The 25,478-nt window shown below is 46.6% G+C and overlaps 1 protein-coding gene across 13 annotated transcripts in view; it reads left to right on the forward strand.

Moving 5' to 3' along the window:
• The first annotated feature begins 1,321 nt into the window (after positions 1–1,321).
• The window catches only part of KLHL25 (kelch like family member 25), a 37,282-nt gene continuing 13,125 nt past the window's right edge, over positions 1,322–25,478 (forward strand). For 4 of the 13 annotated variants that reach the window (XM_088452851.1, XM_088452848.1, XM_088452853.1 and 1 more), the window contains exons 1-3: positions 1,322–1,504; positions 8,095–8,153; positions 14,535–14,627. The gene's annotated coding sequence lies outside the window, so the exon portion shown is untranslated. Of the gene's footprint in view, positions 1,505–1,599; positions 1,621–8,094; positions 8,154–11,182; positions 11,255–14,534; positions 14,628–22,706; positions 22,844–25,478 lie in introns of those variants that run through there. The other 9 variants (XM_088452850.1, XM_088452840.1, XM_088452846.1 and 6 more) reach the window with 8 other exon arrangements.

A 25,478-nucleotide genomic window follows, 5' to 3' on the forward strand; every position in this document is an offset into this window, starting at 1 on the left:
ACAATGTATCTTCCCTTACCAAAAATATTAGACTCGGGCCAGCCCTGTATACATTATAATTAGAGTAATCCTCCACCATTCTATTGATGCTTACTATATTAGCTGAGTCACAGTAGAGAGATGTGTCAATGTATGTTGGCAATTCTTTTAAGCCTGACCAGATGTCATAATGTTTCACTCTGGTGTGCTCAGTTGACTCATCATCATCCTCATCAGTGGGTCTCTTGGAAAAGGTAAGTTTTTTCTTGGCAAGAGCATTTTCAGGAGAATCTGAAGCAGGAGACATTATTGTGTGTGTCATGTGCCACTTCAGCTGACAACTTGCTCGCAAGGAGCTCTTTGCATCTCTTAACATCTATGTCAGGTGGAAAAGAAATACATTACATAGGACTTAAACCTAGGATCAAACATGGTTGCCAAAATGTAATGGTCCAATTGCAAGATGTTGCAAACCCTTAAGTCCTGGTGATCTACTCGAAAACCCCAAGTGTTCAAATTTCTGCAAAACTGAACGTTCATTTCTTAAAATAATATATGTTAGTGCGCCGGGGGGAAGGGGGTATCATAGCATATGTTTCCTCTGGATGCCGGGGCTCCATACTACACCTCTACGTCCACCGGGTCAAAGGCTGGGGGTTTCATTATTATTGGGGGCAATTTGCTATAGTTTATCATTGTGTTACACAGTTTGTTATAACAACGTCTAGCATGTGAAACCTCAATCTGTACTTAAAAATAACATACTTAGGAGGAGAATTAATAAAGCTGGGAGAGAGATAAAATTGAGAGATAAAGCACCAACCAATCTGCTCCTGTCATTTTTAACACAGCCTGTACAGTGACAGTTAGCAGCTGATTGGTTGGTGCTTTACCTCTCACAATTGTATCTCTCTCCAAGCATTTACTCTCTCCCTTAGTTTTACCCAAAAGGAAACATATCCTTATGTTGTACATACATGCCCAGACAAGTATATTAATGCAGTGTGCTGTAATGTTTTATTATTATTAATGTTAGCCCCAGACAGAGGCTGGCTGAAAGTAACAAGATATATCAAAATACTGAATTCTAGAAACAATATAATCTATAGTAGGCAGCGTAATATACTGATAACATAGTGTGGTACCTAATGTTGTATATTCCCCAGTGCCTGTGACAGCATCAGACATTTCCCAGAAAGCTTTGGCTTTATCCCCCTATTTAATAATCCCTCCCAAACTCTGTGTCCTGGGACTGAGGAAGCAGCAGCAGCAACTCCCAGAGTGATCCCCATGTTCTGCCAACGTTCCATCACTTCTCTCGTATTGGCTGTCTGCGGAACAGATCCGCCCCCCTACTTTTACTGGCGCTCAGCCATTGGACGCTTCCTCCTGTCACTCACTCCGCCCTTCGTGAGAACTAGTTTGCTTTGCTGAGCACACTCTTTCATAGACTGACTATAACATTACATTACCTACCTGCTGCCAGCTGGGGGGAAGTCTGTGCTGCTGCTGCTGCTCGGACATGGTAAGGGACACAGGCATATCATACGGGAAATCTCCAGGGGGAGCAGATCACACACAGCAGAGATAAACACTTAGGGAATGTCTGGTCTGTTCCACACTCCCTTTCCATGTAGTTCAGTAAGTGGCATCATGGTGTCATCATAGTAGGTTCTACAATTAATGTCTATAGTATTACCTGCTGCCCATAGGCATGAGCCGAACAGGCAGAATGATGTATTAGCTGGCACGGAGTGGTTATTCTATTTCTATGTTTTGTTAAACTGTAGAACTGGTCTGGTATTGGAGGGCTTAACTGTGTCGAGGAGAAGTGTGGCATAGAAGGGGTTAACGGTGCCCAGAAGAGGTCTGGCATAGGAGTTAACTAAGTATAGGTCAGATCTGGCAGAGGAAGGGTTAACTGTATGGACAGTTCTGGCAGAGGAGGGGTTAACTGTTTAGGATAGTTTTGGCAGAGGGGGGGTTAACTGTGTCCAAGATAGGTATGGCAGAGGAGGTGTTAACTTTTCATCTTTGAGGAGGGTTAATACATAAAATATTGAGGTAATTAATAAATAACATGTGCATACTATATGTGTGGTAACCCTCGTGTTTAGTACTGTACAGTATCATGCGGACACTGCCATTAATATCTATCTTTAGCAGTTACTGGCAGGTTATGTGCCCAAATCTGCACCTTGTCTGATGCATGCAATAAGTACTTAGGTTCAGGTGGCGGGGAAGGAGGGGGTTAGGTTTAGGCGGCGGGGAAGGAGGGGGTTAGGTTTAGGCGGCGGGGAAGGAGGGGGTAGGTTTAGGCGGCGGGGAAGGGGGGGTTAGGTTTAGGCGGCGGGGAAGGGGGGGGGTTAGGTTTAGGCGGCGGGGAAGGGGGGGGTTAGGTTTAGGCACTTAGGGGGGAGGTTAGGGTTAGGCACCCCTAAGGGAGGGTTAGGGGGTAGAATAGGTTAGAGAATACTTACCTGGGGACGATCGGGATTTTCAGTGCTGCCATGCGGCCGGCGGTAAATCATACTGAATCCATTTAAAGGTATTCTGCATCTGAAAGAGAAAGTACAAACAAACTGCTCAATGTGAGGCATTATTTCAGTTACAATTTTACTCCTAGGCCCTGGACCACTAACGAGGGCAGGAGTAGCCAACCTTAGTCTTCGAGAGCTACTAACAGTTCACGTTTTCCAAGTCACCCAGCAGGTGCACAGGTATAGTTATTACTCACTGATCCACTGATGGAGCTAATTATTTCACTTGTGATTCTGTGAGGAGACCTGAAAAACATGCACTGTTGGTAGCTGTCGAGGACCAGGGTTGGCTACCCCTGAACTAGGGCCTCAGTGACTTACTAAAGCATATAACGTTCAAACTTCTATCTTGGTCAATCAAGCATGTGTGTGATCTGTCAGATCCACCAATCTGGCAAACTTTTCATTTAAATCAGGATGAGAAAATGTAGCAGAATAAACTAAACTCCTTGTTAAATGAGTACTATAATATATGCCATGACAGATGTAATGGCAGATGTCTGTCTAAAGATCACTATCCTCTAAGCAATTCATAGTTAATTAATTAATTCTTCACATCCATGAAAAATAATTGGAAAAAAAAATAATTATATATATATATATATATATATATATATATATATATATATATATATATATTAGGGATGTGCAGGCTCGGATAGGTTCGAGTTTGCACGTGGAGTTCGGATTTTTCCCTCCAAAAAAACGGAACTCACAACGAGGCAAAACGTCATCTTACATGGACGAACATCATCATTCCTGGTCTTTTGTCCGTTTTTTTTGGAGGGAAAAATCCGAACTCCACGTGCAAACTCGAACCTATCCGAGCCTGCACATCCCTAATATATATATATATATATATAATTTATTTTTTTTAAATGTATTGCCATTGGTTTGTATAACGGGTAGGTAACACTATTTTACATTTACAACCCACCTTTGTATTTTAGCAGGTTGTCACAAAATTAAGCTGCTGCATACACACGGTACGATCTGTACCACCAACGACATGAGAGATATCTGTCAGTGAGTCATCCTGCCACATCTCTGAGCATGCAAAGTTGACGATATCGTCCAGATTGGCCTGCATGTATGGACGATCATAGATATTGTTATCATTCGTACGGGAACGCACATCGTTGGTCGTTCACTGAATAAAAATGAATGATATGAACGATATATCGTTGAACAAAATCATTATCGTTCATATCGTAACGATAGATCTGTCCGTGTGTACGCACCATTAGAGTTAAGGTGCGTACACACGTAATGATTTTTTTAACGATTTAACTATAACGACGTCATTATCGTTCAATCGTTCAAAAAATCGTTCATTTTCTGAGTTATAACGATGAACGAAAAACGTTCAAGTGTGCTCCCGTTTGTAGTTCATTTCAGACTGTCCAACAGAACGATTTTCATTAAGGGAAGGGACATTTTTTGTTAATCGTAAAAATCGTTTATTACACTTCAAAAAATTGTTCACTTTTCAAGGGATAATCTGACAGATAATCGTTGGTTACAAAATCGTTCTGTGTGTATGCAGTATGCACCATTAGAAAACTGTTTTAAGGACCACAAAGAAATAACTGGAAATGTTGTAACAGGGCATAAATGATACTGCGTATTTTTGTAATGATGCATGAAATCTATTATACCTCATTTATTATATATGTATTATTCCATCAATGAATCAGCTTGAGATCAGTTCTAGTGCAATATAATGAAACCTTGCCTTGCACTAAGTAGCAGTGTTTTCCAAGCCTGATTCCAATGTAACCATGTAGGTGCTCCCTATTCTGTAAGCCAGCTGTACGTCACATATACACCTATTTATATTATTGATGCTTATGTTAGCTGTAGTAAACATGCCATTTTCACACCCAGAAATAGTTTGCCCGATGTGTAAATCGCCTGACTCTGACTTGTGCATTGAAGCTTTGCTCTACCCATCATTGGCCTACAGTGCTCACAATGGAGAGATAAGAAAACATTGCTATAGACCAGTGGCCGGGGCGTATCTGTAATGGGTGCAGGGTGTGCGGGAAACACGGGCCCCTGGGTCCAGGGGGGTCCCGCACCGCACACCCAGCACCCATAGTATTACTTACCTCTCTGGAGTCCCGCGTCGGCGTAGGCGTCCGATGCTTTAAAACGACTGGAAAATGGCCGCGGCTGCCATTTTCCCATCGTTTGCGCATGCGCAGTACAGGGAAAATGTCCGCCGCGGCCATTTTCCCAGTGACCTGTGCAGACACTATAGACTCTGGGCACACTCTAGTGCCCAGAGTCTATAACTCCAGCGCTGGCCGCGCACAGCCAGGGCTGCCATCAGAAATCGTGGGGCCCGGGACTCACAAAATAGGCAGGGCCCCCCCCCCCTCCCCGTGTTTCTGCAACTCCAACCCCGCAGTGTCTCCCTAGCCAGTACCCCTCTGTCTCTATTCTGCCCCCTACAGCCCACAAACATTTACCTTCTCCTGTATCTTTTGGCTGTTCGTCTTCGCGCTGCAGCCAGATCCTCTGTCAGTGGTGGTGTCATGCGTGCCTTTCCTCAATAAAAAAAATTTAAACTTTATTGTACCAGGCAGTTGCAATCCCCCCACATTTCACTCTCTCTCAGCGATCACCCCATTTCCCTCTCTCAGAGATCCCCCCGCATTCCCCCCTGTCTCAATGACACCCCCGTACTTCCCCCTCTCTCTCTCTCAATTATCCCCTCCACATTCCCCTCTCTCTCCCAGCGATCCCCACTCCATTCCCCTCTCTCAGTGACCCCCCCCACACACATTCCCCTCTGTCAGTGCCCCCCCAGACACACACAAACACACTTCCCTGTTTGTCAGTGCCACCCCACACATTCCCCTCTGTCTGTCAGTGACCCCCACCACACATTCCCCTCTGTCTGTCAGTGACCCCCACCACACATTCCCCTCTGTCTGTCAGTGACCCCCACCACACATTCCCCTCTGTCTGTCAGTGACCCTCCCAACACATTCCCCTCTTTCTGTCAGTGACCCTCCCAACACATTCCCCTCTTTCTGTCAGTGACCCCCTCCCAACACATTCCCCTCTTTCTGTCAGTGACCCCCTCCCAACACATTCCCCTCTTTCTGTCAGTGACCCCCACACACACATTCCCTTCTGTCTTTCAGTGCCCCCCCCCCCCCGAGCCACTGTTGTCTCTCAGTGGTGCCCCCGCCTCCCCTCCCTAATTAACAAACCGTTGTCAGTGTGCTGAGATGCCCTCCGGCTCACTTCTGTCTGTTGCAAGGGGCAGGAGTCAGACTTGCAGAGAGTACAGTAGTCCGTGTGGGCAGACTGGTGAGTCACACTGCTCAGTCAGCTGCTCTGTGCTCTTTGTAAGGTGGCTGGTCTGGGGGAGGAGCCAGCTACCAGAAGGTAAAGAAAGGAAGCTATGATCATTCATCTCTGTCACTGACAGGTGCTCGGCGCTGCGGATCCTCAGTGAGAAGAATCTGCTACATGCCGGGTAATACCTGCAGGCTATTACTCCCAAGGGGCACCTGCTGCACTACTGGTAGGTCCGTCCCTGTGCGGGCCCCCCTCTCTGCCCGGGCCCAGGACTCCAGACCCGGCAGTCCCCCCCTGATGGAGGCCCGGCGCACAGCTCAGTGCGCTGCCGGGTGAAGACGAGGGGGCCTGTGTCGGAGACTGCAGACGGGCCCCCTCCTCTCTAGAAACGCCCCTGACCAGTGGTTTTCATCCTCAACCCTCAAGTTTTCCCAACAGGTCATTTTTTGAGGATTTCTGCCTGCGGAAGCAGGTGGGATAATTACCTACCTGCACATGATTAAAGAAATCCACAAAACATGACCTGTTGGGGGTACATGATGACTTGAGCTGAAAACCCCGGCTAAAGAGTTTAGGCAACATGACACTTTATCCTTATGCCAGAGATTCCCAAACTCCACCATTACATTCCAGATTTTAAGGATATCCATGCTTGCACCATTCGCTGAAATTCGTCCAAGAGGTTCAAGTTGAGTTAAGATCTGGACTCTGAGCTGGCCAGTCCATCCGGGTTACTGAATTTTCTGTATACCAGTTCAGTGTCGCCCTGGAAACATGACAGGTGGCATTGTCATCCTGATAAATACATTTGTTGTTTCTGTAGAACTGCAAGTGCATGGGCCTCCCTATGAAGTGTTCTTGTTGAAACTGCCACATTAGTGGCCATTTGGAACTCGTGTGCAATGGTATGCATGTCACTTGCACAGGGTGTCCAATCACTTTTGTCTACATAGTGTAAGTGTCTCTGTACACTTAAAACCTGTCCCATCTTTAGGGCAACATGGTTTTACCAAGGTACATAGGGCCTGTTTTAGATGTGGACGCAATACCAATATTTACGCAGATTGAGCGATTGTTAGCCATTGTGCATGTGTGTAAGCTGCACAGCAATTGATTTGCGATTACACTTGCACAAAGGATTCATTTGCAAAGTGAGTGACAGGTAGGCAGTGTCTGGGGGAGGTAACAGGGTGGTTAGAGAAACGCAGGAGTGTCAGACCTTTTAATCGTTGTTTTCTGGGCATCCATACATTAGCCACTGCGTCCTTGCTAGCAGCTCTCTGCATGTCTGGAGACCTGATGTGTCTGCGACAGTTTAACTTTTGGCCGCCTGATCTGTGTTTGATGTCTCCAGTTTTATGCGCGAGCGGCGGATGTGAGATGCTCTCAGTGGACGTCTCTAAGCACTGGACGGCGAGTGAGTCATTAGCATATTTTCGCTATTACGATCTGTGAGAGTTGGCGGCTGCGATGGCAGTAGCGCCCACATCTGAATCAGGCCTATAGTTACTTGTTTGTTTGTTGCTTTGCTCCCAACTCAGACTCTGGCCCTATAAGTGTACAGTAAATGTAAAACCTATAAAACATTTTATAGGTTTTACATTTATTTCTCTCTCAGTTAAATAACCTTAAGTGAAATCTTTACACTCTGCTTTATTCACATCCAGTTATTTAAATTATCAAATTGTATGATGCGTTGTAGTTTTTATTCTGATTTATTCTTCATTTGGGTAATTCTGGATTGAAAGTGATAAAATTTGGGTGTTTCTTCTAGTGCTCTGTACAAATAAATTAATCGTTTGTTCAATGCAAATAAAACCTTTTGGAAAAGCAGATCAATAGACAAGCAGCTCACTTTGATTTTGTACTTTGAAGCTCTGAGAGTTTACAGATTGTGCCCCATCCACTGTGTTCTGTGCAGGTTTCTATCCTCCTAGCCCACTCTCTAAACTCTTGTATTGTGACACCCCTAGGGTCCAGTAAGCGAGTCCATCTATCACAGAACGAATTGTCAAGATAGAGGGAAAAAAATGAAGTACTTCTATTATATTGTGTTCTCTGGGAAGACAGACACATTGATTTCTATCATGGAAGATACTAAATATAAAATTAAGCATGAACATGATCCAGATTGAAACAAATGAAGAGCGAAATCTAATCTTCATGTAATGGGCATTGTCCTTGGGGATTTTTGTGAATGGTCTTTTAAATCTTCTGTTTCTTCCTGGAATACAATCATCTAGTCTTATTTCGCCCCCAGCTTTGACAGTGGCCGTTTTCTGGTGTGTTGGAGACAGAAGGTGGCTGTTATGGAGTGAGGTGAGGACATATAGAATTTCTTTGTGTCACATGAGAGACCAATAAAACCTTTGTATTCAGTAATGCTGATTGTAATATTCACCATAAAATTAGCACACAACTTACATCTGAACCTGAAACATGTTCTATTAGTCTGGTGAAGACTGAACTGTTTCTCCGTTTCTGTCCAAAAACAATATAAAGAACAATGACCTAGAAATCAGATTATTATAGCTGTAATTAAACATGTAATCTTCTATTCATAAGAAAATAAAATTTGATAGCATGATGCAATAAGGGCAGTTCTGTTGCTCTAAAGCCAGACATAGGTGGGTCTTTTATAAATCTGGGCTTGCTAATGTTGGGCACACACTGACTGATCGGCCGGCGGAGCATTCTAATGATTTGGCAAGGGTTATGCACAAGAGATATCGTGCATACATACTTGCCAATCGGCCGCACAAAATGTCTGGCCAGGAGAACCAGTTATGATGTGAGTTTCACTGGTTCCTGTGGTCAGCACATGGGTCAGTTGTTTGGCCTTGTGTACACACAAGCAGATGTGAATGATATGTCTGCACGTCGTTCTCAGATATATTGTGTGTACACATTGTCAGATGGACGGGATGATATATTGTTCGTAGGCTGTACAAATGCTATATCGTCCAGTGTGTACCGAGCATTATGGTTCTATTCTGGGCTACTAAATTTCTAAGGGGTCAAATCAGTTATTGGTCATGTACGGTTGTGATGTTCTACTGCACACTTCCCCAATAACTACGGTAGACCAACATTGCAAAGTTTTCTGCGCACCTCTATGAAGTGAGTAGAAATGTGTGATGTTGATGGGCATGAGGTGCTGATGCTCCAACCATTTCTCTGGCCATTGATGCTAATTGTATTGACCCCTTGGAGTCTAAGGGGTTTATTTAAAAAAGTCACCACTTCCAGGGCTTGCTTATAAAGCTGCTGCTTCGTAAATAAAGCCCTAAGGCCGATCTTCAATTCCAGAGGATGTGCGGTTACATTGTTGAGCTGTGCACATCTAGAAAATTATGGTAGAACACCTCTTTGGGGTACGTGGAGAAATCTGAAATGTTCATAGTTGCAAGGTGCCTAATAAACAGTTGGAATGTCAGCTCCTTGCAGACGCTAATTGAATTACCCCCTAAAGCATCATTTTTTGGCTCAACAAATGTCGCTACACCTAAGCGTCATGGAGGGTCCTATTTTTGGAATCCCTACCATTTCATAAAGCGAGCTAGGAAAGTCCCTCCACAGTGACTGTGTGACAGATAGTGGCAGCTCCAGAGGTTGGGCTGCAGCACAGTCCAAAATTCAAATAGGGGAGCTACACACAATATATCATGAATGGCCAATATATCAGCCAGAGTGTACCCAGCAGTAGCACACAGTCACTGCGGAGGGACTTTCCGAACTACCTTGGTTGTGAGTATGGCTAGTTGACTACAGCAACTACCTGCATTTGCCAGTGTTGGTCTTGGTCCTGCAGGAACTAAACACATGTTTAGGATGCAGACTGTGCTTAAAGTGTATTGTACCTCGTTCCCTTATCTACCTACATTAATTTTACAACATTTGTCTTAATATTCCATTTTAGTTGAAGGTATTACATTTTTCTAATGGGTTTAAAAACAATTCAGCATTGCTTCCTTAGTAAATAGTAAGTGCATCTAGGGAAGCCAGTGACACAACTCCAGTTATCCTCCTCAGGCCACAGGTGCTGATCAGAGTGAGTGAGAGTGTCAGCTCCCAGCAGTCAGCCTCCGCTTAGCAATAGCCAGCCGCCCACAGCAGACTCCACAGTGAGGGGGGTTCAGCTGTATAAGGGGCGAGCTGGCGTGTTGCTGTAGGAGGCCAGGGGGCAGCATCTGAGCTGACGGTACTAGTGCTCAGCGCTGCCCGGGCTGAAGAAAGATGCGCAGCCTGCCGCAGCTTAATCCAGTATTTCCAGGGACTGGAGGCACCAATCCCGGGATTCAAATCCCAGTGTTTTTTACGTTTAATCCCGGGATCCCACCGATCCAGATCCCTGGATTGGTTTCCCTAGGTGCATCCAAAGGCAAACTGCTAATCTTCACACTGGGCTTGTAGCAAGTGCATTTTTTTTTAATAGTTTTTTTATCATTTGAAAAACACATATGAACAGGTATGACACTAGAAACAGTTGTGTCTTGTGTTACCACAAGTTTTTTTTTTTTACCACTGTATATAAAGGAATTGGGAAACCTACAGTGACATTTAGAAGTATAGTAATAACACATAATTAGTGAATTTGGGTTACTTATTAGACTTCTGATCAGTGGCGGATTTTACCTAGGGGCTGCGGGGCTGCAGCCCCCCCAAGTAAAATCTGCTACTTCAGTGAGCCAGTTGCAGTAAGTGACTGACTTCACTGTGACTAGAGGTGGCTTCCCATTGAAAGCCACTTCCCAGTCATGCAAAGGACAGGCAGCCCCAAAGCAGTGAGGTGTCTCCTCCCCCTGGGACTGCCGGCTTCGATTAGCAGAGAGCAGCATCCATTGGAAGCCGCTGCTCTGCCTTTCGGGCAGCCCTACAGGGCTTCTCGGGGCTGCATCCAATGCAGTCCCCAGAAGCCGGTGTTGTGCATGCGGTCTCTGCACCTGCCTCATTCATTGCACAGGCGCTGGGACCAGTCCAGGCACAGCAAGAAAAGCCAGCAGCTGCAGCTCTCCTCAGGTACGAGTGCAGGAGCCCTGCTGCTTCTAAATTAAACAAAATACAGTGTGCTGCGACTTTATGAAGAAAATCCACAGCAAGCATAGTGAAGGTATTTTTTCTACTTCTAATATAGACAATATACAGTAATCTGACTTTATGGTAAAATTTGACATAATCAAAATGTACAGATTATAAACTAATATGGGTATAATAATAAAAATCTGAATTATTGTAAGACATTTTCCCTATATGAGAATGCAGTGTAAATATTGACCAGGTTTATTAAATCCCTGTGCTTGATGTCTTGTAATGGGCACTAAAGCATACTTGCCTACTTTTTGAAACAGCATTTCCGGGAGATTGTGAAAGCAACCTATGAGCCCGACGTTAAAGTGGACGTGTACTGCTACATCTGAGAGGTGTGTCATAACATTAACTTGAGCTGCAAAGCAGTTAGGTGTCTCCTCCCCCTGGGACTGCCAGTCTGGGCTGCGATCAGCAGAGAACAGCTTCCAGTGGAAGCTGCTGCTCTGCCTTTTAGGCAGCCCTACAGGACTTCTCGGGGCTGCAACCAATGCAGTCCCCAGAAGCCAGTGTGTATCTGCATGTGAAATGCTACGTTACAGTGTCAGTGGCTGTGACACTGTAATGTAGCGTTTCACATGCAGATACACCCGCACACAGAATATAGACATGCTGCATATCCTTTTAATCAGCAGGAGCTGATTGTGCTATCTATTCACATGACTGTGCAAATTCTACACATTTGAAGGTAAAAGTCGCATGAAAAACACTCTGCGCTACCGAGTCACACTACGGCATGGCGTGACTAGAAGGGCTGTTTAACGCGCAAGGAGGCTAGATTTATGTGGACACATCTGTACATAATGGGAGTAAGCTGCAATTAGGGAGATTGCTAGTCTCTTCAGGGAGTCAGGGAGATTGCTACTATTTCAGGGAGACTCCCTGACTATCAGGGAGAGTTGGCAAGTATGCACTAAAGTTGCTCCGAGGAGTAGTCAGAACAATATAACCCCTCTCCCTCTCTAGGAGGTAGTGGTATTTTACAGAGTAGTTTGAGAAACTGTGTCATTGTAGCAGTTAAAACAAATGCTGTATATGGCATGGCAACTTTTGGTTTTAGGTAACAGTTTCCAGGCAATGACACCCTTCTATTTCATTTAGATAGTGAGAAAGATTGGATTAAGAAGGTTGTCCAACATTTGTAACAAATTGGGTATATCTATATAACCCCAACTGCATTCTTTGAAAGCACTCAACCTGTGTGAATCTGAAGCATAAGTAATGTAACCTAGTAGTATAAATATGATTTCCTTTTGAATGCATATATGCTAAGGAACAACAGGATACTGACGATATGATCGCACTGGTCAATGCAAAATAGGTATGAAGTGCAAGACTGAGTCACATTAAAATTTCTATGTGGTCACATCTATTGATTATATGCATACTGCCCATGTGTCCCAGGCTGCATACGCATCTTTGCGAACACACGCACTAATAGTATACAGTACGTTTCACTCTGGATGCTAAATGGGCATTTCTGGGTAGCATTGTAGAGTCGCCAAAGTCATACAGCTCTCCTGCGCCTTCAGTGTGGTAGGTGTAGGTGCTGATGATAGTGATGAGGGCTGCTCTTCGGAACAGAGCAGTGGGGTGATCTGTTTGCAAAGATGCACAAACTCAGAATAAGGACAAATAGTGGCATTAGCATTTAATTTACATTGGACGTCTGGAGTTGCATTCATATTATGGGCCTGATTCAGAGACGGACGCTATGGCGATTTTTACGCAGATCAACCAATTGTTTGCCTGTGTGCTTGCGTATAAGTCACAATGTGCACGCTCCGTGATTGCTTTGCGATTACGTATGCATAGAGAATCCACTCGCAAAGTGGGTGACAGGTAGCCAGCGTTTGGGGGTGGTAACCGGTGGGTAGTCAAAAAATGCAGGCATGCCTGACCGTAGAACGTGGGCGTGCATAAATTAGCCACCACGATTGCATTCGCGACATGAGAGCTGCAGTGTTTGCAGCTGGTCAGACCTTCCGCAAGGGCAACACTGCTGTTCGATGTACTTCAATGTTATATCTACGCAGGTAAGCGACGTCGTACGCAGATGAGAAGGCAGCAGTGGGCGTCCCTACACTCTTGTGATCTTTGCAACCATTGGCATATTTTTGCAGCTGCGTTGCATACAAAATCGCAGTTGCAATCACATTAGTGTCCATCTCTGAATCAGGCCCGAAGTTCAACTCAGAATCAGGAGATTGAACTTTATAGGGGAAGCGATGGCACTAGTTACTAGTGGCCTGTATAATGTGCATTCTTGTGGACATTGTTCACTCTAGGTCTGGCTGCAGGCAGGGTGCCGGACCTAGAGCAAAGGCACTTCTGCGCGCAAGCCCGAAAAGGGGCGTGGAAAATGAAAAGGGGGCATGTCTTTACGACACGTCCCCTTTTTCGTCACTCTTGGACATACCTGGCAGCCCCCAAGCGCCGCGGTCACTGTAAATGCGCCCGGCATCAATTCACCGGCGGGGACCACTGCTCTGCCGTTATCTCCACCCGTGGGACACTGCGGCCCACGGGTGGAGGACAGAACCTGCAGGCTGTTTCAGCGGGGCGCCGCGCTGGAGGTCAGAGTGCTTTCTGCCCATCAGAAATAGAGCAGGGCGCGGCACCCCGCTGAAACAGCCTAGTGGGAACGCTACTATATCGCTGCCAGCACTGTGACTGTGTGACAAATGGTATGTGCCAAACACTATAGGTATTATTAGAGCGCAATTCTCTGTACAAGATGTATTTAGGCTGGTTATTGTTTGCATAAATCTGGCCACATACTAAACGATGTGTGTACCCAGCGATGCGACACACGACCCGGCTGCCGACGGGCCGACATATCGGGTGGTCCATACACACTGGGCGATCCCGTGCCCGGTCGCTCAATATGCCGCCAAGCGTAGCGCTGCATGAGATCGCCAGCCACATCGCCTGATCTTACATGCTGCACATAAGGTCAGGCGATGAGGCTGACGACCCCACGGGAGCGCGCACTACACGATGTAGTGCATACACACTACATATATTTTAACTATTTGTTGTTTCGATGTGTGCATCGGCCAAATCATTATCATGTAGTCTGTAGGGGACTTACAACATCAGTACATGTAGATAACACAAGTGCTACAGAATATCACTGTCTAGGTCTACAGGTCATACTCTAGACTCTCTGTTGTGTACACCGTACAATATTGCTTTATGTCCAGTGAACAGTTGGAGACTTTTGGTCGTCTCCCCACGGCTGTTTATATTAGGTACAATTTATAGCAATAAGCAGATTCTGTTTAGTCCAGGCCTCAGTGGAACGTCAGGAATGTGCTGCTGTATGGGACAGAGGGGGAGAATGTTCTGCATTTCGTACCCTGCCTGTTAGACATCCATTATATCGCAGCCAATAGTATGCATCTTTTTGTGTGCTGTGTTCTTATTTCTGGTCCTTATTCTCCCAAAGACATCCTACAACCATGGCTTTAAGAAATAAAGAGATGCTTTGGTCATATTATAAGTGATCATGTGAATCTCTGATGTATGACTTTTATTCAATTGAAATGTTTGTGTGTGCTAACATGTAACTAATGCACTGAAATAATATATATATGTTTTTTTCCATTTAAGCAGTGGGTGTACTTTTGGATCTGATGGTGTCAAAAATACGTGATTTTAAAGCAGGATTTGCCCATTACGGAACCCTTGGCAACACTGGTGTATGTAAGTAAAACTGTATTTTGTCAGTATTATGGAATTACATTTTGGGCTTTTGGTGGCATAAGGGGAGATGCATCAAACCTTCTAAAGAGGACACATGGAGAAGTTGTCCATTGCAACAATCAGATTATACCTATCATTTTATAGAACATACTAGAATGATTGCTAGAAGCTGATTGGCTGCTATGGGAAGCTTATACACTTATCGTCTTTAGAAGGTTTGATCCATCTCCCCCATTATCCTTTAATAGAAACTGACTGCATAACACCACTTCACATTATCTGCATGTTTGTTGATTTTCTCAGTGTTCTATCTTACTGTGTTGGATACCTATGCGCAGAGCCTGCCCTGGCTGAGAGGGGAAACACTTACGCCCCCTGCTGCAGGGGCATGGCTAATTCACTGGCATTTTCTTTAAAATTAATAAACTGATCTAGTACAAGTCTTCCCCAGATTTTGTCCATACTCCCCATTGTGGCTTATGGATCTATGGTGCAGTGAGCTCCAATGTAGTCACAGCACTGTCAACAGAATCACTAAACTTATCCACTGAGTCTAAGGGCAAGATGTATTATAATACAATCATTAATGTACATCATCTATACTTACCTGCCGGAACGTCTGTCAGTATGCCCCATGCTCTACTTGCACCCTAATAGGTATCAAGTTTACATAGGCATTATGCACTTTTTTCCGTGTGTGTGTGTGTGTGTGTGTGTGTGTGTGTGTGTGTGTGTGTATATTAATATATCTCTATCAGACAAATATATAGTGTTAACGATGAGCGCCTTCCGTGCTTAAAAGATAATCTTAGTTGTAAGTAAAAATAAAGTATACATGTGTGGTCGAGTATAAAATCGTTTCAAATTTGTGCAACACTTTCAATAGAAATTATATATATATATATATATATATATATATATATATATATATATATAAATTTCTATTGAAAGTGTTGCACAAATTTGAAACGATTTTATATTTGACCACACATGTATACTTTTTTTTTACTTACAACTAAGATTATCTTTTAAGCACGGAAGGCGCTCAATGTCAACCCTATATATTGTCTGATATAGATAGATAGATCTATCTATCTATCTATCTATCTCACCATGTAATGTATTGATGGCGTTAGCTAGCGGGCACAAGCGCCAGAAAGACCATATCACAGCCCCACGGAATACTGCGGGGGCCGCTGTGCCACAGGACTGCACCAGATATTGGAAACCTTTTTGTAACGTATTGGAAAGGGGATGCAATCGGGAAACCGGCTGACGTGATCCCGACAGCCGGCTTCCCGACTGCTTTATCCCGGCGTGGGTTAAATGACAGGCGTCTATATCTAGACGCCTGTCATTTTTCCCGATGCCGGGAGACAGGCGTCCAGCATCCCAATCGAAGGGATGCCAGGCACCGCGAGCGGACAGCTGCGAGGGGGGAGGGTTAGGTTTAGCGCACCCAGGGGGGACTTGGGAATAGGCACCCCCTTGGGAGGGTTAGGGTTAGGCTAGGGGGAGGGGGACTTAGGGTTTAGGCACCCCCCCGGGGGACTTAGGTTTAGGCAGCGGGGAAGGGGGGGTTAGGGTTAGGCACTTACAGGGGGAGGTTAGGGTTAGGCACCCCTATGGAGGGTTAGGGAGTTTCGGTTAGTATATACTTACCTGAGGACAATCAGGATTTCCAGCGCTGTCGGGCTGCCGCTGCCGGGATCTGCCCATCTGTCGGGCTGCCGGTAATCGAACCACCAGCCGTATTTCATACCGATTCCATTGGAAAGTATATATATCCGGTAAAACCTCAGAAAACTGCAATTTTACTGAGGTTTTACCAAAGCCTTTAATACATCTCTGTGAGAGAAATTATTTTTAACAGTTCAGTCCAGGCACGCAGCTCCAAGGTAAACACCCAGGTGGGAAGTGCGTCTGAGCAATCTGCACCCTCCTATATGTAAACCAAGGCTCAACGAATTTCTCATAAGAATTGGAAGTCCTGGCCAAAAACCCAAGAGTGCAGCCTGTGAGGTGGCTCAGGGGGCCAGGCAGCAGCAGTGAGGAGGACCATCTTTAAACTTGGAAGAAACTTTGATTATGTCCTTCTCTCCAATGCCTCCACCCCAACATTGAGAGACTATGCCCAGTTAGGATATATTTTCTAGGAAACCTGTATTCTATTTAACTCTGGTGTCAACATAATGACATAATAAAAAGAAAAAAGTTCAAGTACTCCTGCACTGGTGCCACTTTTGGCTTTGCACCCTCTTATAATTTTGTTTTTATGGCATCACAAGGGGTCTGCAGCACCTTACAGAGTAAAGCCACGTTATACCACCATAGTGTTAAGCTTTGACTCTGCTGTATACGTTTAATATGAGCATTTTATTTGAGAGCTGGAATATGATTGCATCGGGAGGCTTCTTTATATAGCCACCATAAAATGATTGTTTGTGGTGGGGGGAGTTAGTTATAATCCCAACAGTAGGGATGCCAGAGCTTAGAATGTCAGTACCGGAATTCCGAGACCTATTAGTATCCCGGCGCTGGTGTCCCAACAGTAAGTACTGTGGTTAGGGTTAGGCACTAAGGGGGGAGGGTAAGGTTTAGGGTGCGGGTTCGGGGGAGGTTAGGGAGGCACTATGGAGGGGGGTCAGGTTTAGACAGTGGGGAGGTAGGCAGAGGGGGAGGGTTAGGATATGGACTGACAGGTGTTTGTTTCCTGACCCTGTCAGGATGCCGGCATTGAGATTCTGTCAACATTCTGACTATGGGATCCCGAACGCCCGCATCCCGTACCCAACTCTGTGGTGGATCCACTGCTGTCACGTCTCATTGTGTGTGGTTGCTTAGCATGTAACTAAACTTAAATAAGTTTCCCCTCATCCTTGTAACTTTATTCCCCATTTACTTAACAATCCCTACGATTGCTCTAGGCCTTATTATATCTTCGTTCATTATTACATCTTATGTAGATACAGCCTGTTTTTGTGTCCTCTAGCAGCTGTATCTGTTCATTCTGTGACAGATGGAAACATTTGTACAGCGTAGAAATGGGATGAACCTGTGGTAATGGAAGAGGATAATAGAATAACATTAGCGCAATGTTCTTTTGGCCCCATATAGTAGGAATGTATACTTAGTTGCCAATTGCTTGCATCGGTTCTGGGCTGGAATCTTCTAAGTGAAATGTTTCTAATATAACACGGGCCAGTACGTATTCTGTTTTTTGTACACTGTATATTATGTCAGGTTTCATTTACTCTACTGCAAATCACCAGTAAAATAAGGGCATGATGTACTGTGTACTCATTCCTCTACACTAGGTTTGTAAGATTATGTGGCACATGCAATATATGTGAGCTACTGTATTTATTTAAGTAGAAAAATGTAAGTAGTTACTTTTAAAGTGCATTGTCTTATGTTAAAGCGGTTATGGACATCAGGATATTGTAAAAATAAATCCCACTTTTTAAATAGGAGGAAGCACCACCAAAAGCATAGTACTTCATAATAAATCACGGGGGAGATGTACTAAGCTCTGATAAGTGATAAACTGGCAGCCACTCAGCTCCTAACTGTCATGTTACAGGCTGTGTTTGAAAATGACAGTTGGGAGCTGATTGGCTGGTCGTTTATCACTCTCCAGTTTATCACTTTTCAGAGCTTGGTACATCTGGCCCATGGCATGGTTCTAACGTACTTGATTTTATAATTGCTTCAAATTAGGACACCATAAAGTCCAGATTTTAATACTTCTACTATGCAGGGCCATTTCAAGAGAGGAGGGGCCCATGTGCAGTCTCCATCCGGGTCCCCCTCCTCTCTGTCCGGTGTCCGGCAGCGCGCTGATCACCGTGAAAATGGCACGGCATTTTCCATACTGCACATTACGCCGGGAAATTGGCAGCAGCGGCCATTTTCCAGGTGTTTTTACAGCGCTGTCACCGGCGCCGACATGGGACTCCGGAGTGGTAAGTATAATATGAGTGCAGGGTGTGTGGTGTGGGCCCCCCTAGACCCAGGGGCCCGTGTGCACTGCACACCCTGCACCCATTATAAATACGCTCCACCCTGTTACTACTTTGCCCTTGCAGAAAATTAGTTGATCCCGTATTTGCACTTTTTCCAAGTTATAAAGTGATTCAGTATCTAGATTTTTCCTTCTTTCATTGGTCCAAAAATGAATCCTCTACCGTAGATGTTGGGCAAAACCAAATCCCCAAAGTAGAACAAAACTTGAATCTAATCTACTAGCCAACTACCCATGAATTCCAGGGACAGTCCCAACCACTGGCGGCTCCAGAGGTGGGGATGCAGCGCAGTCCAAATTCAAATAGGGGAACCACATCAACTGCCAGTGAGTCCCTGCCAGCGATGTGTGGAAGGGCAGTTGGTATGGCTCCCTTATTTGAACTTTGGACTACGCTGCAGCCCCACCTCTAAAGCTGCCACTGATCCCAACTATTGACGATGTCCCTATTTCTCAATTTTGTCCAGCTACACAATGTGACGGGATACCTATTTCACTGTCAGCATGTTGAACTATGGCCCTCATTCAGACCCACTCGCGAGCGGCTGTCCGCTCGCAAGTGGGTCGATGGTCCGCACTGCGCATGTGCACGATGGAGGGAGCTCCATCGTGCGCATGCGCGAGACGCGACGAGTGAAGGACTTTCCTTCGCTCGGAGTGTCTCATCAAAGGGGGCGTGCTGTCGATGTTGACTGACAGCACGCCCCCTTTGGTGGGTGTGCCGGGGGCGTGCCTGCCAGATGGAGGCGTTCCCAAGGGAACGCCTACCGTCTGAAGCTGGCCCCACTGACATCACTAGTGATGTCAGTGGGAGTGATTTTGGCTCTGATAGAGCCAAAATCACTCCTGGCCTTGCGGTTGAAAAACTCAACCGCAGGCTTTTGCTCGCAGTTTCGATGGTCGCGATGGTCAAGACCATCGCGACCATCATCCTGCACGCTCGTATATGCTGTGGGTGGTGACCCACAGCTATACGAGCGTCCAGGAGGACGCTCCATATTAGTGGAGGTGGGCCCTGATTCAGAGCGAGCGCTCTGGTCAGAGCGTCCGGCTCTGAATCAGGGCCTATGCCGACAGGCACCATGTCAAAATCCTGAGAATGTCAACATGTTCACAGTGTCAACCCCAGAATGCTCATACTTAGGTTTAGGTGCCTACAGGAGGGTTAGTATCGGGCAGTGGCGTAACTAGAGCAGGGCGAGTGGGGTGCGTGCCCTGGGCGCCTTGGGACCGGCGGCGTGGGGGTGGGGGCGCCGCCGGCCATGGTACCGGCCCGCCCGCCCGCCCTAGTTAGCCAGTGTAGTGCCGACCGCAATGAGTGCGGTCAGCGCTACACATTTACACAGGACCGGCGCTAGGCTTCCAGCGCCGGTCCTGTGTCCTGTGCTGCACAGCTGAGCCCGTTCCCTCCCCCTGAGCGCTTGCCCAATAGCGCTAGGAGGCGGGCTCAGGCTGTGCATAACACACGCATCACCGCCGGCGATGCGTGTGTTAAACAGCAGCCAATGAGAGTCAGATAGACTCTCATTGACTGCTGCAGCACCCACTGCAAGAGCCGGGCTTCCGTCCGGCTCCTGTAGTGGGTAATGGAACAGACGTCATGACATCATGACGTCTGTCCCATAATGCTGAGCGCGGGAGCGGTGTCGCGGACCGGCGGGCGGGAGCGGTGTCGCGGCCCGGAGCAGCAGCAGCGTGGATTCATGTAAGTATATTTTTATATATTTTTTTAAAAACCTGTCTGCACTACTGGGGGCACAACGGCGGAGGGCGGTTGCTACTACTGGGAGAACCTCTACTGGGGGTGGGGGGCACAACGGGGGAGGGGTGGCTACTACTGGGGGCACCATTATTGGGAGGACCTCTACTGGGGGGGCTACTACTGGGGGCACTTAATCGGGAGGGGAACCTCTGCTGGGGACTACTACTTGGGGGGGGGGGAACTACCACTGAGGGCATTATAAAAGGGGCCTACTACTAGAGGCACTGCACTGGGGGGACCACTACTGGGGGCAATAATAGGAAGGGCCACTACAGGGGGCACTGGATAGGGGGGATCACTACTGGGTGCCTGCATAAGGGGGACCACTACTGGGAAAACTCCATGGGGGAGACTACTGCTGGGGGCACTATATAAAGGGCACTGCATAGGGGGGGACTACTACTGGGGGCACTATATAAAGGGCACTGCTTAAGGGGATACCGCTACTGGGCGCACTGCATTGTGGGGACAGCTACTGGGGGCACTGCATAAGGGGGAACACTACATAGGCCACTGCATTTGGGGGGGCCACTACTGGGGCTATTGAGTAAGGGGAACTAATTGGGGGCTGTATAAGGGGGACCACTACTGGGAATACTGTATAAGGGGCACTACTATGGGCCTGCATAAGAGGGACCACAACTGCATACTGGGGGTACTGTATAAGGGGTACTACTGGGGTTAAGGTGCATATGGATAGGAATGTTCAGTGTGAAAATAAAGGGGTGTGTCATGTTGACACGCCCCATTTTTAAGTGACCACGCCCATTTTTTTGGCGCGCACACATCGGGGGGTGGGGGTGGCTCCCCTTTCAAATTTGCCCTGGGCTCCAAATACTCGTGTTACGCCACTGGTATCGGGCACTAGTGGGAGGTTAAAGTTAAGATCCGAGGGAAGGGGGGGATTAGGCTTAGGCACTAGGGGGAGGATTAGGGGGGCTGTACTCACCAGAAAGCTGCTCGTACGACATCTGCACCAGAACAGAAACCAGAAAACGCCGCTGCCACTGGAACCAGGTATGTGAATGCTGTGTCACTAAGGATGTTATGTCGATATTCTATCATGTCGACGTTATCCGTGTAGACATTATGAGGTAAATTTACTAAAGTGCAGGTTTTTAGTAGTGGAGTTGTTGCCCATAGCAACCAATCAGCTTCTAGCTATTATCTTCTAGAAAGTGCTAGATAAATGATAATTAGAATGTGGTTGCTATGGGCAACAACTCCACTTCTATAAAGCCACACTTTAATAAATCTACCCATATGAATGTCGACATGCTGATGTTTTGACCATGTCAACATAACTGTTGACATTACATACCAAACCCAGTAAATTTCCATGTAGTCTATATATTGAATGCACTTTATTGACCATATACAGGTGTGTCCACATACATCTAGCCTCCTTCTGCATGAAACAGCCTTTCTAGTCATGCCATGACGTGGCACCACTCTGTAGCAATGAGCTGCTTTTTGTGCAACTTTTTCAATGCAACTTTTTTCTTTAAAAAGCGTCTTATTCGCAAAGCGATGCAAATAGGACGCACAAGCAGCTGCTGATGAGTAAAATGATATGAGTTATGCCTTTATTCTGTGTTTGGCTGCGGATGTATCTGCATGCAAAATGCTATGTTACAGTGTTACAGCCGCTGACACTGTAACGTAGCATTTCGCATTCAGGTATAACTGCAGTCGCACACAGAATATAGGCGTGCTGCATATCATTTACTCAGGAGAAGCTGCTTGGGCATCGCTTTTCAAATAAGATGCAATTTAAGGGACAAAGTTGCACGAAAAGATGCTCTGCGCTACTGAGTCGCACGGCACTCCCGCGTTATGTGTAACGCAACTTGTAACGGAGGATAGTTGTATGTGGTACATCTGTACTCTAGGCTGCCAATTATGAGCAGGAGTATTACACATACAAAACTATTGTAACCAAGTAAAGTAAACCTGGGGTTTTTAACATTTTTACGATAACAGACGCCCAATGGATTGCTCAGTATGTCCCGATAACCCCTTTACCAGCCTGTTATCCTCAGCATCGCCAGTTCTATTTGGTACCAATATGACTTCCAAATATGGCCATAGCTTGGTTTTACTTTACCCATGGAAAGCTAGGAACAGAACAGCTGAAATACAATAAAGATTTTATTTTTATTTTTGTAGAGAAAACAAATCACAATTACATAAGCTAGCTACAACTAGTGAGATTTTGTTTTTGTGCATTCAAAACATGGAATCGATGTATAGTTACTGCTAATGTTACTCACATGTCACCTGATATATCAAGTCGATTTCTCCACTTTGATTATAGGATTAAGGACGCACAATCACTTATCTTTTCAAAGTGCATTAGCATAATACACCCACATCTCCTCTAATGCTGAAGGCGATTGAACACCAGACCACGTGAATGAAAGTCCTGTGGTGAGAATTGGAATGTTTAGCAATGTAAATGCTCCCTCAATAACATATGATAAAAACGGAAAATCAATGTAACTTTCAGAGTTATGAAAAGGTTTTTTTTTTCAGGGAACAAGTAACGGGTTAATAACTTATTACAGCTGTTCTGCAGAGGATTGCCTTGGCCATGAAGCACTGCCAGTGCACTAGTGAATACTGGATATACAGTATGTCTTATAGACTGATGAATCAAAATGTGAAATATTTGGCTCATCGTACAGTTTTTGTATGTCGTTGAGTTGGAGAAAGAATGGTTCTTCAGTGTGTGGAGTTTATTTACTTCCCTATAGATTGTAAGCTTTCGAGCAGGGCCCTCTTACCTTTATGTCTGTCAGTTACTACCCAGTTTTGTTCTATTAAAAGCGCAAAGGAATATGCTGCTCTATATAACACATAAATACATTTACTAAGCAGTGGCTTCTAAAGACCACAGCTCCCCAGTTCACACGTCAGGAAGTGATGGCTTTTACAAGCCGCCCCTTAGTAGATAAACCCCTGTGACATCAGTTGTTAAACAAGGAAGGGGAAGCATGATAGTTCTTTTGCTGGATTCTGAGCCTGGAAACCTGTGTCGCACATCAGGGTTCAAGGCCCCTTCCCTAACTCTGAAGTGTCGCCTCATGGGTGCTCCTGTGGTCCGCTGAAGACTTCCTTCATTTTCATGGTCACCAACCAGCTGTACGCTTATCCCAGCAAGTGCCAGCATCCACTCCAGGCTGTGTGCTGATCCCAGCAAGTGCCAGCATCCACTCCAGGCTGTGCGCTGATCCCAGCAAGTGCCAGCATCCACTCCAGGCTGTGCGCTACTAACAGGAAGAGCCAGCATCCACTCCAGGCTGTGCGCTGATGCCAGCATCCACTCCAGGCTGTGCGCTAATCCCAGCAAGTGCCAGCATCCACTCCAGGCTGTGCGCTACTAACAGGAAGTGCCAGCATCAACTCCGGGCTGTGCGCTGATCCCAGCAAGTGCCAGCATCCACTCCAGGCTGTGCGCTACTAACAGGAAGAGCCAGCATCCACTCCAGGCTGTGTGCTGATCCCAGCATGTGCCAGCATCCACTCCAGGCTGTGCGCTGATCCCAGCATGTGCCAGCATCCACTCCAGGCTGTGTGCTGATCCCAGCAAGTGCCAGCATCCACTCCAGGCTGTGCGCTGATCCCAGCAAGTGCCAGCATCCACTCCAGGCTGTGCGCTACTAACAGGAAGAGCCAGCATCCACTCCAGGCTGTGCGCTGATCCCAGCATGTGCCAGCATCCACCCCAGGCTGTGTGCTACTAACAGGAAGTGCCAGCATCCGCTCCAGGCTGTGCGCTGCTCCCAGCAAGTGCCAGCATCCACTCCAGGCTGTGCGCTACTAACAGGAAGAGCCAGCATCCACTCCAGGCTGTGCGCTGATCCCAGCAAGTGCCAGCATCCACTCCAGGCTGTGCGCTACTAACAGGAAGAGCCAGCATCCACTCCAGGCTGTGCGCTGATGCCAGCATCCACTCCAGGCTGTGCGCTGATCCCAGCAAGTGCCAGCATCCACTCCAGGCTGTGCGCTACTAACAGGAAGTGCCAGCATCAACTCCGGGCTGTGCGCTGATCCCAGCAAGTGCCAGCATCCACTCCAGGCTGTGCGCTACTAACAGGAAGAGCCAGCATCCACTCCAGGCTGTGTGCTGATCCCAGCATGTGCCAGCATCCACTCCAGGCTGTGCGCTGATCCCAGCATGTGCCAGCATCCACTCCAGGCTGTGTGCTGATCCCAGCAAGTGCCAGCATCCACTCCAGGCTGTGCGCTGATCCCAGCAAGTGCCAGCATCCACTCCAGGCTGTGCGCTACTAACAGGAAGAGCCAGCATCCACTCCAGGCTGTGCGCTGATCCCAGCATGTGCCAGCATCCACCCCAGGCTGTGCGCTACTAACAGGAAGTGCCAGCATCCGCTCCAGGCTGTGCGCTGATCCCAGCAAGTGCCAGCATCCACTCCAGGCTGTGCGCTACTAACAGGAAGAGCCAGCATCCACTCCAGGCTGTGCACTGATCCCAGCAAGTGCCAGCATCCACTCCAGGCTGTGCGCTACTAACAGGAAGAGCCAGCATCCACTCCAGGCTGTGCGCTGATCCCAGCATGTGCCAGCATCCACTCCAGGCTGTGCGCTGATCCCAGCATGTGCCAGCATCCACTCCAGGCTGTGTGCTGATCCCAGCAAGTGCCAGCATCCACTCCAGGCTGTGCGCTGATCCCAGCAAGTGCCAGCATCCACTCCAGGCTGTGCGCTACTAACAGGAAGAGCCAGTATCCAAGTTTAACACAAAATTCAATCACACATCTCTGACGTAATCTCACAGACACGTCTTCCTCCTCCGCCATGACACAACGTATGAATCTTCCACTCGCTGTGACCAAACAAAGAAGACTACGGCAGTCCAACCGCAGGTTCAAACACATCGATGTATGAGCATTGCAATAACCAGCATAGCATTGCCACATCTACCTATGGGACAGAAAAACAGAGGCACTTTCATTACTCAAGAGAAAGGGCACACAGCTGCCCAAAACCTCGCTGTACATTGTATGGATTTTTAATAAACACTCTGTTTTTTTTCTATATA

This window comes from Taudactylus pleione, unplaced genomic scaffold (assembly GCF_031769625.1).
Source record: "Taudactylus pleione unplaced genomic scaffold, aTauple2 ptg000556l, whole genome shotgun sequence".
NCBI classification, from domain to species: Eukaryota; Metazoa; Chordata; class Amphibia; order Anura; family Myobatrachidae; genus Taudactylus; species Taudactylus pleione.